This window comes from Phycodurus eques, chromosome 1 (genome assembly GCF_024500275.1).
Source record: "Phycodurus eques isolate BA_2022a chromosome 1, UOR_Pequ_1.1, whole genome shotgun sequence".
NCBI lineage: Eukaryota > Metazoa > Chordata > Actinopteri > Syngnathiformes > Syngnathidae > Phycodurus > Phycodurus eques.
This window is the reverse complement of record NC_084525.1, coordinates 610,311-627,743: the sequence shown is the minus strand read 5'-3', so window position 1 is coordinate 627,743 and position 17,433 is coordinate 610,311. Positions and strand designations below refer to the sequence as shown.

Genomic DNA, 17,433 nt, shown 5'->3' with positions numbered 1-17,433 from the left:
ATGACTGCATGTGTACATAGGTAGAAGGGTTTTCCAGAATTCTGAGGTCAACTTTGGGGGTGCACATTATACACGAGAAATTACTGGTAAATGACCTGGAAATAAAAGCTAAAATGTCAATCTCTTGTCTCGTATTCATCTACTGATTTCAAACAAATGTTTTCAGTCTACACCCAAAAATAAAGGCATGTGCTTGACTGTTCCAATACTTTTGGAGGAGAGTGGAGGCCAATGAAGTCTCTGGTCTTTTTAAAAAAACAGCTGTTACAGCGTATAGATACTGGCTTAACGAGAAGTAATCAAATAACACTAAAGGTGATTCTAATCGAAACAAAACAATCCCCAAATAGTCCGAAAACTTGCGTGTGCTGCAAAGCAGGTTCTGAAGGTCACAGAGCGGATTAGAACACCTTGCATGGCCACGGCTTTGCCTCTTTCATGCACACGCACGCACGCACACACATACAAAGCGCTATTTCGCAGTGGACTGCACATTTCTGCACTAGTTCTCACCACTATTAAATCTAGTTGGCTGAACACTGGCTTATAAAGGTGTCTCTGTATGCACTGCAAAACTGAAATTAAATAAACTGGAACCTCACTTTGCCATTTCCAAACAAACTTGACTTTTGTACCTCATACAATTTTATTTGGACTCGAATTAGAATATGCCAGCACAAAGTGACCGCAAAGCAGCCCTGTAATTCTCTTCTTTGCTTGAATCAAACCTGAACTGTTGGTAAACTGCTCCTGCTGACGAACAGAACTGAGGAAAGATCACAGCGTTACTGTCTGCAAGACAAAAACCAGGGAAATCACCTACTGAAAGAAAAAGGCTTGAAAAGTTGCGTGTCGACACTTTCATTTACTGTCATCTAAAGTTCGGTCCAGCCCATGCGGCAAAAACAGGCTACATTAAAAACTAAAAAGTTCAGCGCGTACAGTACATCAGTTCGCTTGAGCATAGCTTGTGACAGCGCGCTTTTATTTGAATGAAAACCTTTCTTCTTTTTTTTTTTTTTAGTTATTTACTGTCGTCATTATCCTTCTGCATTTTTCAGGCGTGTCCACACAAAAAAATGTCATTAAATAAAATAACGTTTGGAATAGAAAGGTATTATACAGTGTATCTCCTTGACTTGTTTAAGCTAAATTTGACATTAAACACAATTTTGTGAGTGCAAATGGCTGTTCATTCATTTTTGTTGCACACCCAATTCATTATTTGCATGAAGAAAGCTAACCAATTATATTGTTTTCTTTTGTTTTTCTTTCAGTGTTGGTATTTTGGTTATTTAACATTTTTTTAGGCCAATTATTTATTCAAAGATAGCTTATCCATCGGCCGGGTTTTTGTTTTTTGGGGTGGCCGCCATGGTCCTTCTTGCAAGTGTTCATCAAACACACAATTTGACATCCAAAACGTTTCAGCAGATCGCAGGGGTGGGCGGAAAGATTTCATATTTTACCATACATAAGCATTTGATCGTTACACACACGCAAGCACATGAGATTCTCTGGCATATAGAGCGAGCAAAGTCTGCGGCATACTACCCAAAAGTATCCCTTCCATTAAATGACTAAAAAGCCTGCAGTGAAGAGGAGTATGGAAAAATGGAGCGGAAAAGGAGATATTGTGCACATTAGCAAGAAAAGCAAAAGACATTACACGCATACCCATTTTTTACTTATTACCCGATTTGTTTAATGAGACCCACACATGTCATGACGAGGAAAATATTGCTAGCGTGTGCTTCCTGCTCATTTAGTGTTTGGAATACGCAAGATGAGCAACACAGCACACCACAAACCTACAGTATCAATGTCTCTGCCAACTGTTGTGAGCCTCCGCCCCGAAACCAGATGTCTGTCGAAGTACCAAGAGTGACCTGTGAGAGGCAGCAGGGTGCCGCAGGGCATCCAGACTGTCTGAAAAGTAGGAGAAGAAGAAGAAATAGGAGAACTTCCGCAAACCCTGAACTGGGAACGACCTGTACATTGCAGTTGCAAAGCCTTCTACTTTTTTTTAATTTTTATTATGGCAAATGACTTTTTAGATCAGGATTATATTCAGTTGCAATGCTAATCTGTTTTTACACTTTACATATATGCATGAATATTCCTCTGAAATGTACTCAAAAGCTTTTGAGAGAAAAGTAACACCTCAGGTAGCTAACACTTTGTTTACAGGAGACACAAAGCAGGTCAAAACGATGCGCACAAACGCTGTCACGTACACAAAGAAAGCGGATGATTTGGGGTTGCCGAGGAAACGTGGCAACGCGCCTCGTTATCACAGGAGCGACATCTGTGATTACCGCACAGTAGGCGAGCACGCGCGCGCGCACACAAATCAAAGCTGGAACCTGAACAAAAACATGACACACGGTCGTGTTTGATCAGATGTCACGGTGATGTTACTGAGGCTCCTGAAAAACAATATTTTGCTATCTCAGACATAATGCATATATTTAAGATAGCTTGAGCGCACATGGTCTCCTCCAGGCTCCACCAACAAAAAAAGGGGGGGAAACAGTTTACATCTCTATCAGTGACTCTGCAAAAATCTTGATCTATTCTTATTTTTGATCATTCAAATATATATCCACTGAAATACCTTTTACTAGTAAGGCAGAAGAGTGCTCCAGGAATTTGTCTACAAGTCCTTAGTGTCGTTTACTGTTAAGCCACTGCGGTAAATACTGTACAATGGCTATGTATTTGAAGAAATTAACTCCACGGATGATCAAAAACACTTTTGACACATTTTCATTGAACAGTAGAACTTTGGATGTCCTACACAATCTGTATCGAATGTTGGCTGTTCAATTTTGAAAAAATTTACAATTCAATTTTCTGCTGCAGCCCGTTGAGGCAGCAAACTTGCTGGCGATGCCGACTTGAACTCGATGCTAATCCTATTTCAAATGTCACATCCGTGACAAAAAAAATAAAATAAAATAAATGATACATTCACGTATCATGCTTATTCAAAGACAAAAGAGCATTTGATAAATCATAACATGATTTGACCCCGCCTGCGTGGAGTTTGCATGTTCTCCCCGTGCCTGCGTGGCTTTTCTCCGGGCACGCCGGTTTCCTCCCACATCCCAAAAACATGCATTCATTGGAGACTCTAAATTGCCCGTAGGCGTGACTGTGAGTGCGAATGGTTGTTTGTTTCTATGTGCCCTGCGATTGGGTGGCGACCGGTTCGGGGCGTACCCCGCCTCCTGCCCGATGACAGCTGGGATGGGCTCCGGCACGCCCGCGACCCGCGTGAGGAGAAGCGGCTCAGAAAATGGATGGATGGAAGCGAAAGAGGTCAAGCCAATGGATGGACACGCTCCACTCCAATAAATCCAACTTATTTTAGTCTTGAAATGAACATTGTATCCAAATACTGTGAACAATACAACCATTTGTAGCTGTTGCGTGGCAATTCCTGGAACTATAGTGATGTGTTTATTTCAAGAATAACCTGGTAGTTTGTTTGATTTATGATGGTGAATTGGGTCAAAGCAGCAGTTTAGCCCACATACTGTACATAATAAAATCATTTTCTCCACCACAGCCTCTGTTCCCTGGCTTCCTCCGTCCATCCGCCTTGAGGTTGCAAGGTAGTCGGGCCAAGTGGAACAGGATTAGAACGCTCTCAGTATTAGAACGTCCTGGCCAAACAAACTGTCGTTTCCCTCTGTTCAGACCTCATCCCCCTCCTCCCGGAGTCCACGTGTCAAGGAGGAGGGGAAAAAAACTAAGCAGCCTGAGGAGAGACAAAGACCGGTGGATAGATTTACTGAAGGGGCGGAAGGTCGACGGTTCCTAACACAAATGACTTGAGCATTCAATAGCAGTGAAGGTATGTGCCGAAGTAGTAATACCCGGGGGTAAAACTGAAGTATAATGAAAAAAGAATCTTGCTAATTTCGCCACAAAATCCATTGTCAGTGGCCCCATGTTAACAAGAGGTGTCACAAGGGAGTGGTGTGCCGTTCTTTGAAGACTCAATTGTCTATGTTTACAAAAATGCAAATGTTAGGCTTGATGAAGACTAACTTGCATTGAATGTTTATCAGAACACCAACGCATTGAGGAAACTCAGACCTTTTCACCACATTCGCCACTTTCGGGTGGCAGGAGCCTTTAGTGTTGTCCAACGGCACAACTACTAAACAACCCCTTCAGTCGTTTAACCGAGGCAGAGCAATGGAGAAAATGCCAAATGGCATCTTGGCCGCCTTCTCTACCGCTGTGGTTGGAATCTGTGACGTGTCAGTTAGTTACAAGTTACGTGTGGTTACGTGTGGTATATTGCTTCCAAGGGAGACAGAACTCGCCATAATTTACATTTAGATAAGGTTGATAAGTACTGCAGATTCAAATAGAAACGTGATGGAGATTCAGACATAGTGAGTGAACGAGATCGTCGAGGTACTGGCCAATTAACGGACTTTTCTGTTGCTTCCTTGAACGGCAATGATGGGCTCTTTTTATTCTGGAATCGATAGCGTGCTGTTAAGATGTCGTTTGCTATCAGGCTAGCCCTAATGTGTTGCTAAAATAACGGCAAAGGCAACCGAAGCAAACATTTGAAACATACCTGTGAGAAAACGTCTTTCTCAAACCCGAACGTGTGGATCTTTGAAGGAAATCGGGAAAGAAAAACCTGGTGTATATCTGGTGGCACAACCCCAAATAGAACAAGTTTTTGACATTGTTTGAGTTCAGGTCAGTGGTAGTCAATCACTGTTCTGCTGTCACCGGGATGTGTTCCAGCAACTATTGTTTACCAACATTAGGAAACGGTCCACAAAATCCTGTCAAATATCGTGACGTCAACATGGTGACACATACTGTATGCATGTTTCCTGACAATGCAACGCTATCAGTGACAATGCAACGCTACCAAACAGCACACTGGACCAGAACAGAATATTTTGGAATCCAGATGGCAAATAACGAAGTCAAGACACTGAGGATGATGAGGATGGCGTTTCCACACCGGGGCACATAGATCACTCCAAACAGAAAGCAGAACTTGACAGGAAAGATTAGATGAGCGTTCACAAAGGGTTCTCATATGCTTGTAAAGAAGATTCATCGCGCATGTATTACGACTCCGTCTTCAAACCATGGAACTTGAGAGCCACTGTTATTTATTATCCATAGTGTCTGTATCGTCGTTCAAAATGCAAACAGAAGCTTCCCTTAATCCAGCATGTGCTGTATAACTGTTACCAGGAGGAATAGCGCACCATCTTTGATTTGGCTGTCACTTTGTTGCCACTGTCGTGCGACAGTGTAACGCAGCAATGTTGAAAAAAACTGCTGAAGGAATTTTGAAAAGGCCCAGTGTGCTAGCAAGATTTGAATGAATTCACGATTGGCATGGCTGCCCTTTGTCGCCGATTCTGTTCAAAACCTTTGTGGACAGAATGTCTCGGGGCAGCCGAGGCGTAGAGGGGGGGTCCGGTTTGGTGGCCTCAGTATTGCATCTCTGCTTTTTGCAGACGATGTGGTTCTGTTGGCTTCATCGAGCCGTGACCTCCAACTCTCACTGGAGCGGTTCGCCGCTGAGTGTGAAGCGGCCGGGATGAGAATCAGCACCTCCAACTCTGAGACCGTGGTCCTCGGTCGGAAAAGGGTGGCGTGCCCTCTCCGGGTCGTGGATGAGATCCCGCCCCAAGTGGAGGAGTTCAAGTATCTGGGGGTCTTGTTCACGAGTGAGGGAAGAACGGAACGGGAGATCGACAGGCGGATCGGTGCGGCGTCTGCAGTGATGCGGACTTTGTATCGGTCTGTCGTGGTGAAGAAGGAGCTAAGCCGGAAGGCGAAGCTCTCGATTTACCGGTCGATCTATGTTCCTCACCTCACCTATGGTCACGAGCTGCGGGTCGTGACCGAAAGAACGAGATCCCGGATACGAGCGGCCGAAATGAGTTTCCTCCGCAGGGCGTCCGGGCTCTCCCTTAGAGAGAGGGCGAGAAGCTCGGTCATCCGGGAGGATCTCAGAGTAGAGCCGCTGCTCCTCCGTATCGAGAGGAGCCAGATGAGGTGGCCGGGGCATCTGATTCGGATGCCTCCCGGACGCCGCCCCGGTGAGGTGTTCCGGGCACGTCCCGCCGGGAGGAGACCCCGGGGATGACGCAGGACACGCTGGAGAGACTACGTCTTTCGGCCGGCCCGGGAACGCCTCGGGATCCCCCCGGAATAGCTGGATGAAGTGGCTGGGGAGAGGGAAGTCTGGGCGTCCCTGCTAAAGCTATCGCCCCCGCGACCCGACCTGGATAAGGATGGATGGATGGACGATTGGCATGCCCTACCTGGATGCGGCAGCTACTCATATCATAGCGGGGCGTGTCCTGCTTAGAACTCGAGCGGAATTCATAATAATGCGGCAGCGCCGTAACCGCCGAGGAGAAAGTGGAAACGGGTTCAACCACCGCGCGGCAGATGGGAATGCGTCGGAAGTTGAGCGACATAACCACGGCGTGGCAGAGAGTCAGCCACCTGAGCCATTCCAAACGAAGCCGACGAGAAGGAGCTAAACAGCTAGTGGGCACAAAATCGGAGTAGTGGTGCCAGCCAGGAGCAGTTTACCGGCTCGAGACAGGTAAGGCTAACCGGGTTCCAACTTTGGCCACAGCACGGCGATCAACACAAATGTGACTGCCGACTGCTCACCTAACGCCGTCAGTTCTTACGTACTGCGGCGGGGGAGGGCCGACTCATGCCGGGGCCCAAGTGCGTCACTGGGCCCCGTTTTCGCCCCCCCAAAAGAAAAATGTTGAAGAACAGTTTAACGCTAGAGCTCAACAATTCAGGAGTTCTCAGTCTTTGCAGCAAATATCCTCCGACATGTATAATGTATTCAGAAACAAATTATGACTTTGATATTGTACAGCGACTGGAGTTTGGCACGGTGACACCTGTACTTGTTTTTATTTTTGCACTTTCCATGACAAGCTGCGTCTTATTTCATAGTTTTATAGCAGCTTTTGAAGTTTGACCTTGAACGTATTATCCAAAGAGTAAAAATAATGGAGTCAAGATCCTCGTCACCATCCAGCAATAGTGTGCAGACGGTTCTTTTCAAAGAGAATTTCATCTTGTGTTCCAGATTATGAGTAATTCGTCAGGCATCCCGTTCTCAGACGCCTGGTTTAAAGTACACAGCGCGGCATCACCGCAGCAGAGCCGATGTACGTCCGATCGGTGAAGGTTTGTTGTCTTTCCCGTTGTGTCAACGGAACAACCGGGCTATTAACACAAAGATACCGCACGCGGCTTTCTCAACATGGTCGCTCTTAACGCACTAAAGCGCAACACAAACACTCGTGTTGCCTGAATTACATTTGGAGGACAAAAACAAAAAAAGAGTATGAAGAAAAATTCCAAAGGTCATTCAATGTAAAAAAAAAACCACACAGCTCAGAATAACTTCCATTTTAGTTTTGGGGTTTTTTTTATTCAATTGTCTCCACTTTGCAAAAATATTAAGTTGTAATTTTCTGGGAATAAACTCATATTTTTCTTCAGAAAAGAAACAATTTTTTGGCATTTGAAATATGGTCATAACATTACGGGAATAAAATCATAGTTTTGTATGAAAGAAAGCGGCACAATTCAGACCAGAATGATTTTCTTTTTTGTTTTTTGCACTAGTCTCGAAACATTATGACTGATTCCTACTTTACTTCTGTAACATTAAAACAACATTTCTTTTAATAACACAACTTTATTTCTCATAACTATGAGTAGTTTTTGTTTTTATTTAAGATTTTATAATTGTAAATTTCAGCTCGCCGCCTGTTTTGTAGGCTAACTAAGTGTGTGGTGCCCTGATATTATTTTTCCTATAAATACATGAGTGAATTGACACAATGTGGTTTATGTGCTTCATTTCATACATCTGTTGATCATTAGCGGGATTCTCCCTGCGACGTCGGCTTTGCACTGTGTAGCTATTTGTTCTTTTTTTCTTCAGTTAATTTTTGTCTCTTTTCCCTTTTTGGCATCTTCGCATACTTCCCAGTTGTTTCAGCAGCTTTTTATGATCATGCAAGGGAAGTGTGTGCGTGCGCGTGTGTGCAAAATGGATGTACGCGTATTATAGTATAGTGTTGGAGGCAAACGAACAAGCCCTGCGTGGCTCTTTTGGAAAGAATATTGAAGGAATGTTGGTTGGCCACAGCATGTGAAAGCAATGTCATTGATGGAATATGCTTCGAATCAAGGAAATAAGCACAGCGCAGTGTCCCGTGTAAGGGTAAAGCCGGAGCAAACCCAACATACGTACGATGAGCCGGATCAGTCAGCAGAACCATGCCGCCGCAAACTGCTTGCCTTGCCGTGTGTGTGAGAAAGGTTCACGAAATCGGTGGTTCCTCGTGCCATCGTAAAGATGCGGTCGCACGACTCTCCTTTGAGGAGAAAAACAAACGGAGGGGGGAAAGCTGTGAATTACGTAGTCGTGTACTAGCCAAAGAGGCTACACACAAACACGCTCGTGCAGAATCTGGCATCAGTCCACGGAGCACAGGGGCCATTTGGAGGAGCCATAAAACAAATGCTCCGGAGCTCTTGCTCGAGCACTCAAATTATATATACCCCACGCGCCCACTGAATTGAAAAAGAAATCAATAAATACACACGAGCCGCACGTTTTACACATACAGGTACAAGAGAAAATACAAACTACCAACAGTACTGTAGGAAGTAAAAAGGAGTGAAAACAGCACAAGCAAAAGAAATGACGCTAGCGGCACAGCAAAATGTCTTTTCGGCACGATGAGTGTGTGCGACGCATCTGAATACCGATCCGATCGTTCTGGGACATTCTGGATTTTGGTGAGTTAAGAATAAGAAATCCGCAAAGAAGCTGCGTCACTCTTTGAGCTGCAGAAGCGAATGCAATGTTGCCCGAACTTTAAGGTCGTTCGGTCCCGTCGAATAATCACACGTATTTGTGGCCAAGTTTAAACTATTATAAACAGTGGCTGAAACGAGGCCATCAATTGTCGTATATTACACAGAAGTCCCCTTTCCCGTCGGTCCCATAAAGGAGCCCCATTCTAGTCATCATACTGCTGACTACGCATCTGTCATGAAACTCTGCGACGAAGATTTGAGTTGGACTGAAAAACGTGCACACGTCTTCCAAAGAGCCGCTTTTTGTGTCAGTAAGATATCGAAGCCTCAGTCGCTCCTGTTGCTGCATCATTCGCGTCGAGTGAGGTGTCGCTTTCCGGCCGCGACCTTTAACCGCTCGGTGACTTGGCGAATGAGGTGACTGTGTTCAAGAACGTTAAGTACCTCGAAGGTAGAAAAGCACCACGCGCGTGAAGCCTATTTCCAAATACAGACATCTTTCATCTTGAATGCTCTGAACTCGAAACATTGACCATCGATGCTCTCGCTCTCATTGATTTCGCACGTGTGGCCACCCATTCAATCTTGGTGGAATAATAGTAACACAATTTATTGCAACATGAAATTCTTGATTTTCTATTGCTCGTCGGTTTAGCGCAATGGCCCGAAGATCATACAGCCCGACAAACCGAAAATAGGTTTTCAAACCTATTTTCTCTTGTGGCAGTTTGACACTAAATCCTGCCGTTGCCTTTCTATGCCGTTTGCTTCCTCATGTCTGTTTTGCAATGGCAATTTCTGCCTCGAAGCCATCACATACCACAGTCCAACTTCAGCCATCGCATTAGAACATTAGCTTGGGGAACAACGAGTGAAAACGGGCAACACATTACAAAACTGGATGGAAACTTTTCATTTGCGTGCCAAAACAAAACCAAAAACCAACTGTTAACACTGTACTGTGAGAACCAGTCAGTTCAGGTATTGACTATTTTGCAATGTTATCCCTGAACAAAGTTTGAAAAAGGAAGCAGCAATTCCAAACAACTCAGTTCACGTAGTCGCGAATGCCACATTCCGTTTAGGTTCAAGAGGGCCAATAAAAGCCCATATGAGCAAACAGTGGCCGCGAAAACCCCACCATCGAGTTCACGTAATGATATTAACGCTTTAATGCGCACGTGGAGAGATGAGAGCCGTGACCATTCATCCTGTCGAATTAATTACCGCACTTAATGAGTGCGGCCTGCACACGGCCACTAATTGGACATGATACACTGCGAGTGTTTCATGCTAATTGGTTGTCTGACGGTGGTACGGTTAATGAACTCATTAACTCCATACACCCAGAGTACATTCACCCTTTGGTTTGTGTAAAAGCAAACAATTAAAAGCAAAACTCATGGCCTTGCTCAAACCCACCTGTTAGGCACGGTACAGTCTGATTCATTTTACGTTTCAGCTTTACTTTTAATATGACTCAGGGATGGAATGCACCAGTTGTATTAAATGTAATGTACAAACAATTTTTAAAAAATACAACAATGAAATACGGAGATGAAGGCCTTCCAACAGGACACACAATTGGGGCTGTAACTATTTCCATCTGTTCTCACGTTGACTGTAAACACGACCGCAATTTCTCACTGAAGGCAAATGGCACAGGTCACGCTCGCGGCAACGGAGTGGAATGCTACAAATAAATGCGAGCCTTTGTAGGCGAACAGAAGGTCAATGATTGTTAGCGTGACCACAAGTGTCGCATTGTGGAAAAGGCTTGCCGAAGCCTGCCTGCCTGATCTGAACCCCTTGTGGACACGCCCACGTTAGGAATTGGTTTGATATTTGCCATCGGTGAGTGCTCGTCCCGCATGTGCTGCGGTTGCACACCACAGCGGCATTATACACGATCTGGGTAAAAGGCCAATGGAAGAAAAGGGGTTAGTATTGATGGAAAAATTGAAATAAGTTATCATGTGTTGCGCTTTTCTGCTTACTTCTAGTTCGAGAAATGTTTTATCACTGCGTGCAAAGTTTTCCTCCCACAGGATGAGTCATGTGCTTGCAGGTGCAAGGACAAATTTGAGAGGAGTCTTTCTGTGTCTTGATAAGAAGTATATAATTATTCTACTGTCTCAACCACAACAGAGAGTGTTATGTGCTGATCACATGAGTTGCAAAAAGTATGTATGCCCCCACCTTTTTGACGTTGTAACTCATATGTAACAAGGGAACTGCCCTAAAGTAATAAAAAGAGAGAATCCGGCTGAGTGAACTCAGAAAATGGTTGGAGACTGTAACTAAGTACACTCTTGGCCGTTCTCTCCTTGCAAGGTCTCAACCGCTCGCTCGTGGCTTCGAGCATACGATTCGATCTTGCAATGACAATATCGCATAGTTTCCAGCGGAAATTGGCCCACAGTGTGAGTCCGCAACTTGTATCGTTGGCATTGTCGGATGATTTTTGTTATTATTTTATGGGAGAGTCTAGAAGTGGCTTTATTGACTTGAGGTATCGCTAACAATGACAATTTTAACACTGAACTATCGTAAAAGGAAAAAATAAGTTAACCATTGTTTAATGAAAGTTGACATACTCTGACTCAGCCTTTATTGACGATAGACGTGGTATTTAAGGAAGTGGAAAGGAAGACGTTGAACCTTCCCGCCCCTCACAACAAAAGGAAAGAGACCTACTTTATTACAAAACTTGAAAGCCAATGCTTTACGCTCATCACTAATTCTGACGACGAATCCGTGAGACGGTGACTAGCACGCAGGACAGACAGAGGATTACTGAGGTGAGTCTCTTCGCAACAAGGAATAATATTTGATTTGGAACCGAACCCACACTGCCTGTACCCAAGACGGGCCAATGGGCCGCTAAACCGTCACAGTGACCGGTGTGCATTCCGTTCTTCTCATCTTTTTGGATGTGGTCTTAGCCATTGTACTGAGGAGCCAGGACAGGCGTGTGTGTGTACCGCTTTCACTGCTACGGCCCAGGAAGTGTCATTCTTTCCCAGTTGTAGGACGTTTGGGCCACTGGACAAACTTTGCCAATGTTGTCAGAAACACAATACACTACATTAAAATACAATGCAGCAATGACTCGTTTTTTTCCTACCGACCACGTAATGAGTCATTTAAGCAGTAAAAACGACACCTGTAAATGGTTCCGCCCCACTGTAATGCACTGTATCATCTTCTGAGTATTGAACTATAATCCAACCATGCAAGCTGGGATATGAGAGCACTTGGGAAGATGACAGATGGCATTTGTGACAAATCCCCTTATCCTCAGCTCACTTCAATTCCAAAAGTCTTGTGAGAAAATGAGCGCACTTAAAGAGTCCAGACTTTAGCCAAGGCTAAAATATTTGTCAACAGGACAATTAAATCATAAAAAAGAAAGTTTCATCAATGGGATGGCAAATGAAAGGTAAAAGATCCTCGACGTCGAGAGTTAAGTGTGCAGTCCTAATTCCGATGCAATCCGCATTATTTATATAGCACAATTTAAACAAACACGAGGTTCCCAAAGTGCTGCACAATGCAATAAAAACACGGTAAAAAAAAATAAGGCTAAAAACAATCAAATCAAATCAAATGAGATTATATTTACATCAATTGTGAAATGTGTTCATGAAAAGTAATATCACTGCTTAAAAAATGTAAGAGAAATTTGGTAGCGGACTTCTCTTTAGTGAGACAGCTTCTAATATCGCCTGCCGCAAGCTATGACGACAACAAAAGCGTGCAGTAAAGCGCAGACTTTTTCTACACAGATATCTTGCGAAATAGCCGCATCGCAGCTGTAACAAAAAGGACCGCAATAAGGGAGCCTTGAGAAACTTTTCTTTGTCCCACCGATTCCGTTGTCAGTGCTGTTTATACACAGCAGTAACTTGAGGGGAAAAAGGCTGACACGTCATTGCTTTTAGTGTGTAAAAGAGGCTATTCACGCTAGCTGGTGGAAGACCCCTCCTTGCTCGGATAGCAGCTTGCTTAACGTATGAAAGGGCAACTGAGCCATTTTTAAACTGCTTCTCATAAAATGTGTGTGTGTGAGGGGGCTGAATGTGTCGAATAAAGTCAATCTCCAATCTTGAGGTGACAGCGAAGTGAACGTGACGCTGTCAGTTGCTACACACAGCAAACCTTTCCTCCATCTGGTGGGCCAATGCCTCTGTTGGCACCGATGCTAGCAGACTGTATCGTTTCAAAGTCAAATCGCTCAATGTGCACCTCGATCTCCCGGTGCACCCATTGATGTTTTTTTTCGTGCCATGCCTCGACAAAGTTTTGGGAACAATGTTTGCGTCATCTTGCTAAATAGTCATCCTTTCCTTTTATATAGCAGCTATGTTGTTCGGGAGTTGGAGCCTATCCCAGTTCGTCATGGGCCATACTGTAGCTACGGTTTTCCTCAGAAGGCTGATATGACTGTGACACAATACAAATAAACGTATTCACCTCACAATACTATTACACAGACACAACACATTGGTGAATAACTCATTTTGAAATCCGAAGTCAAGGGAAATAGTTTGTGCGGGGTTTGGGAACAATAAATGTGCCAGCAATATCTATGTTATTACAAGTGAGGACAATTTGCAATTTTGGTACAGATCTTAGCAAGAAACAGGAAGTAGACTTTTGATTTGTTTGTTTGTTTGTTTGTTTGTTTGTTTTGAGTTGCTATAGGGGTCCACAAAATAATGTGGGAGGCCAGATTTGGCCCCCAGGGCCTTGCGTTTGACACCTGTGCACTACGTACCCTGACCGCCTATACCCATTAACCTACAAAACATTCATCTCGCACAGTTTGTGCTTTGCGAGGGAAACTGGATCTTTCACTATGTGTGTGCACGCACACGCACACACACACACACACACACATGCACGCACACACATAGCCACCAACACACACACACACACACACACACACAGGCTGGATTAGTGGCTACTGAATGTCACATCTTGTCTCGCTTGCAGAGATGCTACCCTACTGTGAAATGGGCTCAACAGACAATCTGAGATAGTTCCTGCGGGTCATGTGACAGACACAGTGACAGTTAGGTTCTGAATGAGGGGGGGAAAGAATGAGTAGAGAAGAGAGAGAGAGTGAGAGAGAAGAGAGAGAGAGTGAGAGACAGTGAGAGATGCTCATGGCGGAAAGAATGCAGAGAGAAATTCTTGTCACCGTCCAAACTCCGCCCCAATGCTCAGCCTCCTCAGTCATCCATGGACCCCCATTAACACACACACACACACACACGCACACACACACATCATTCTGTCTGCACAATGCTCTCCTGCCAACATCTCATACGCTCACTGACTTTACGAGCTCTCCGAGCATAATATCAATAAAAGAAAAATGATTGAATAATTCTGCAAATGTCAAATTGATGCCGCTTTTTACAGGCAAGGCGAATTGATTCCCTGAAGTAGTTGGACAACGGCACAGTTTTAAAATGTTATTGAAGTGCACATTTCCAGCTTTAGTTTTACTCAAATATGGCATTTACCTTTTAGGAATTACAGCCAATTCATGCAAAGTTCCTCGATTTTCAGGGGCTCTTAAGTAATGAGACATTTAACCTGATTGAGTCAGTTCTCTTGTGACTTCAAGACATTCGGATGGCACACGGGTTTGTAAGAAGAGAAATTTCTCGTTGCCATGGTGACCCCGGATCACCGGTTTTCGTGGTCCACCATGTCGGCGGACCAGCCGGGACACTCCTCATGCTGTGTTAGCGCAAGCGTCGGTGCTAACATTCTTTCATAGTTCGTTATGTGCAGTGTTTGTACAAAGACGCTAAAATGATCAGACAATGTTTATATGTCAGACACGATATTAAAACAGAACTAGTTTGGTTAGTGCATTCTTTCCGACCACTTCTTTGGCGCTTAACAAACGCACATTCCCTCCTGACCTACTGATTTGTGTGCACAAAAGTGAGTTAGGGGGCAATCACATTTCAAACCAAAAGGCGGAGAAAATAACAATCACTTTATAGAGTTGCGTTCATTATTTCAATGGATGTCTTTGATGTGGTCACGAAGTTAGTGAAGCTCAGCTGGTTCTGATGAGTCATTTCGCGTTAGTCATTAGCATTCGGTGAGGAAACTGCTAAGTTCCTCCATGACGTTCAGCTCGCAGTTTGGTCTCTTTTTCTGTACTCCCCAGCTGCCTCGCGCAACGATGCCCTCAGGCTAGGATTCCCTTTGTCCAGGTGTGTGTGTGTGTGTGCGCGTGTATAGAGTTACAGCTGTCTCTGATCTGATTTAAATTGATGAACCGCCACACTGGCCGATAACGAATCCTATGCGTAGACACACTTCCATTACGCTCGAATGTAACATTGAGCGGAGCACTTTCATCATGTACGTGTACGCGCAATGTACCTCAAACCATTAAATTGAGAGGCCCTGCTAAATGACAGAAATGTAAAATGTCCAGTGCACTTGAAATAGCATGTTTCAGGTCATGTGAGTTTTTCAATGTGTTCCAGCTTGAAAAACAAATGATTAATTGAGGGCACAACCATGGGCTGTTGGGCCTTTCCCTTTGTAAGGAGTCGTGCAGCTGCGTCCCGGATGGCTTGCAAGCGATTTTGGTGAAGGAGGGCAAAAGAATATTGCGCCAGGCCAAACGGGAGGAGACAAAGGCATAAATGAGCATCTCCATTTCCGAAGCGGAAACTCCTGAAAGACAATTTATGGAGCTTGCGTAGGTGGAAGACACATGAAATGGACAGATGTTTTCTATGAGTCTTAAGGGAGACGGATTGCCTAAAGGTCACGCCCACGTTTCTCAGGGTCAGCCGGATGAAAGATGACAGTGAATCAGTATGTGCATGGTGGGGGAGCGAACAAGCTCCATTGATGGCCACTGATGAGCAGGTCTTCGCAGTGAGTACAGTTAACATCGAGTTCCAGGGTGAGAAAAAGATCTAGTGTTCGGGTTAGCTATTTGAGTGATGACACATCCAGTTTAAAATCAAAAGATTCTTGTTAGGTTTGGAAAGTCTTTGGAAAAACAGGCGCCATCTATGTCAATATGAAAATGATTTTAACATTCAAACTATTGTCCATAGAAGTCAGTATTTCCAGATCAAAACAAGCCTGGAGGTCCAGGAGGACAATAGAAATGGCTTTCTACGGCCCACATTTGATGAGTTGGAGCTCAAAGGAGAAGAAAGTATCGGTGCTCACCAACTGGCAGGAGAAGCGGTTCTTCGAGACCTTAGCCAAGCCACCTGCGTCACTTGTCATGTATGAAGTTTCCAAAAATGATCAGTAGGAGGGACAAAGTTCAAAGTGTACAAATCCAAGAAGGTGTTGCCAATTCTCGGCCATGAAAAGAAAGTCTTTTAGTTTGAAAACATGTCAGACATGGAATTCAAAGCAGCTATCGTTAGTAACCGCTCCCGAGCATTTACGTCCAATGACTTCTGAGTTTTACTTCACGCCAGAAAACGAAACAACACTGAAGGTCCGCAGCGTGATGCCACAAAGGTACTGGATGAACAGGTAAAGGAAGCTGGAGAAGGAGGTGGAGCTGGATAGCTCATGAAATTGTGCAAAAAAGTCATGAGGTCCAACTTCGGCCCGGTACACATAAAGACAATCGGCCTGTTTTTGTGCCGATTTTGCCTCTTCCCGACCGAGCGTGTCAAATGCCAGACAATCTTAAACCTTATAAGATTATTCGATAAGATTGTCCTTCGGTCTGATCTGTGTTAAGAATGGATTCGTACCGATTTTAGGATCCAAAACAGGTCAGGGCCAACAATCTTAAATAATGAACGTGTTCAATATTCAAGACAAAAATTCTCCATGTATGTGGGAGAGAACCGAGACTTCTCCCGAGTCACGACGCCGTCAATTGTGACGTGAAACGGAAACGGAATATAGCCGTTCAAGAAGCACCCTGACAAAGGGCATGTCTTACCCAATGGCTTTTGGTTTTTTTGTTTTGGTTTTTTTGGGGTTTTTTTTGTATAAAAAGCGGATTCCTCAGACAGCAAGAAGTAGTTTCCTAAGCAAGTCATTTTTCGAGGACAAGGCAATTTTATAAGGCTCCCTGCTCCGACAACCTTCAGCAACGTTTGGGAAACATCGGTGCAAAGCCGAAAGTGTATCATCTTTGGGTTTGTGAGATCACGTGTGATCACGCGGGATTTCGAGATCACTGTTTGAACAGAATCTTTATGTGTTTGGTGTTTGTGTGTTGATACACAACACACACACACACACACACACAATACAACCAAAACTGTGAAGTGCTAGATTTTTGTATCTTGATGTGTGGGGTCTGTCCCAGATAAAACAAATCTTTTAAGAGTGGAAAAATCTTCATGTAAACTCTAAAAACAGCTAGGTCAAAAACAACCCAAAATGGGTGATTTGGGTCATTCTGGTAAAACCCCATGCGTTCCTAAAGTTGGACCGACCCAACGAGTGGTTATTTTAGACCAGCAGGTCTGGGTTAGGGAATTTGATCCCGCTTGTTGGGTTGGGGCTGTCTACCCCAAAAGTGCCGTTGGG

General features: G+C 44.3%; 1 protein-coding gene across 3 annotated transcripts in view; it reads right to left on the bottom strand.

Annotated features, from left to right (window-relative positions):
• sema3b (sema domain, immunoglobulin domain (Ig), short basic domain, secreted, (semaphorin) 3B) overlaps positions 1-17,433 on the bottom strand; it is a 61,117-nt gene that overhangs the window by 29,535 nt on the left and 14,149 nt on the right. Inside the window, exon 1 of one of the 3 annotated variants that reach the window (XM_061670888.1) lies at positions 8,303-8,323. The exons of the other annotated variants lie outside the window; for them this stretch is intronic. The gene's annotated coding sequence lies outside the window, so the exon portion shown is untranslated. Of the gene's footprint in view, positions 1-8,302; positions 8,324-17,433 lie in introns of those variants that run through there. 3 annotated transcript variants of the gene reach the window in all.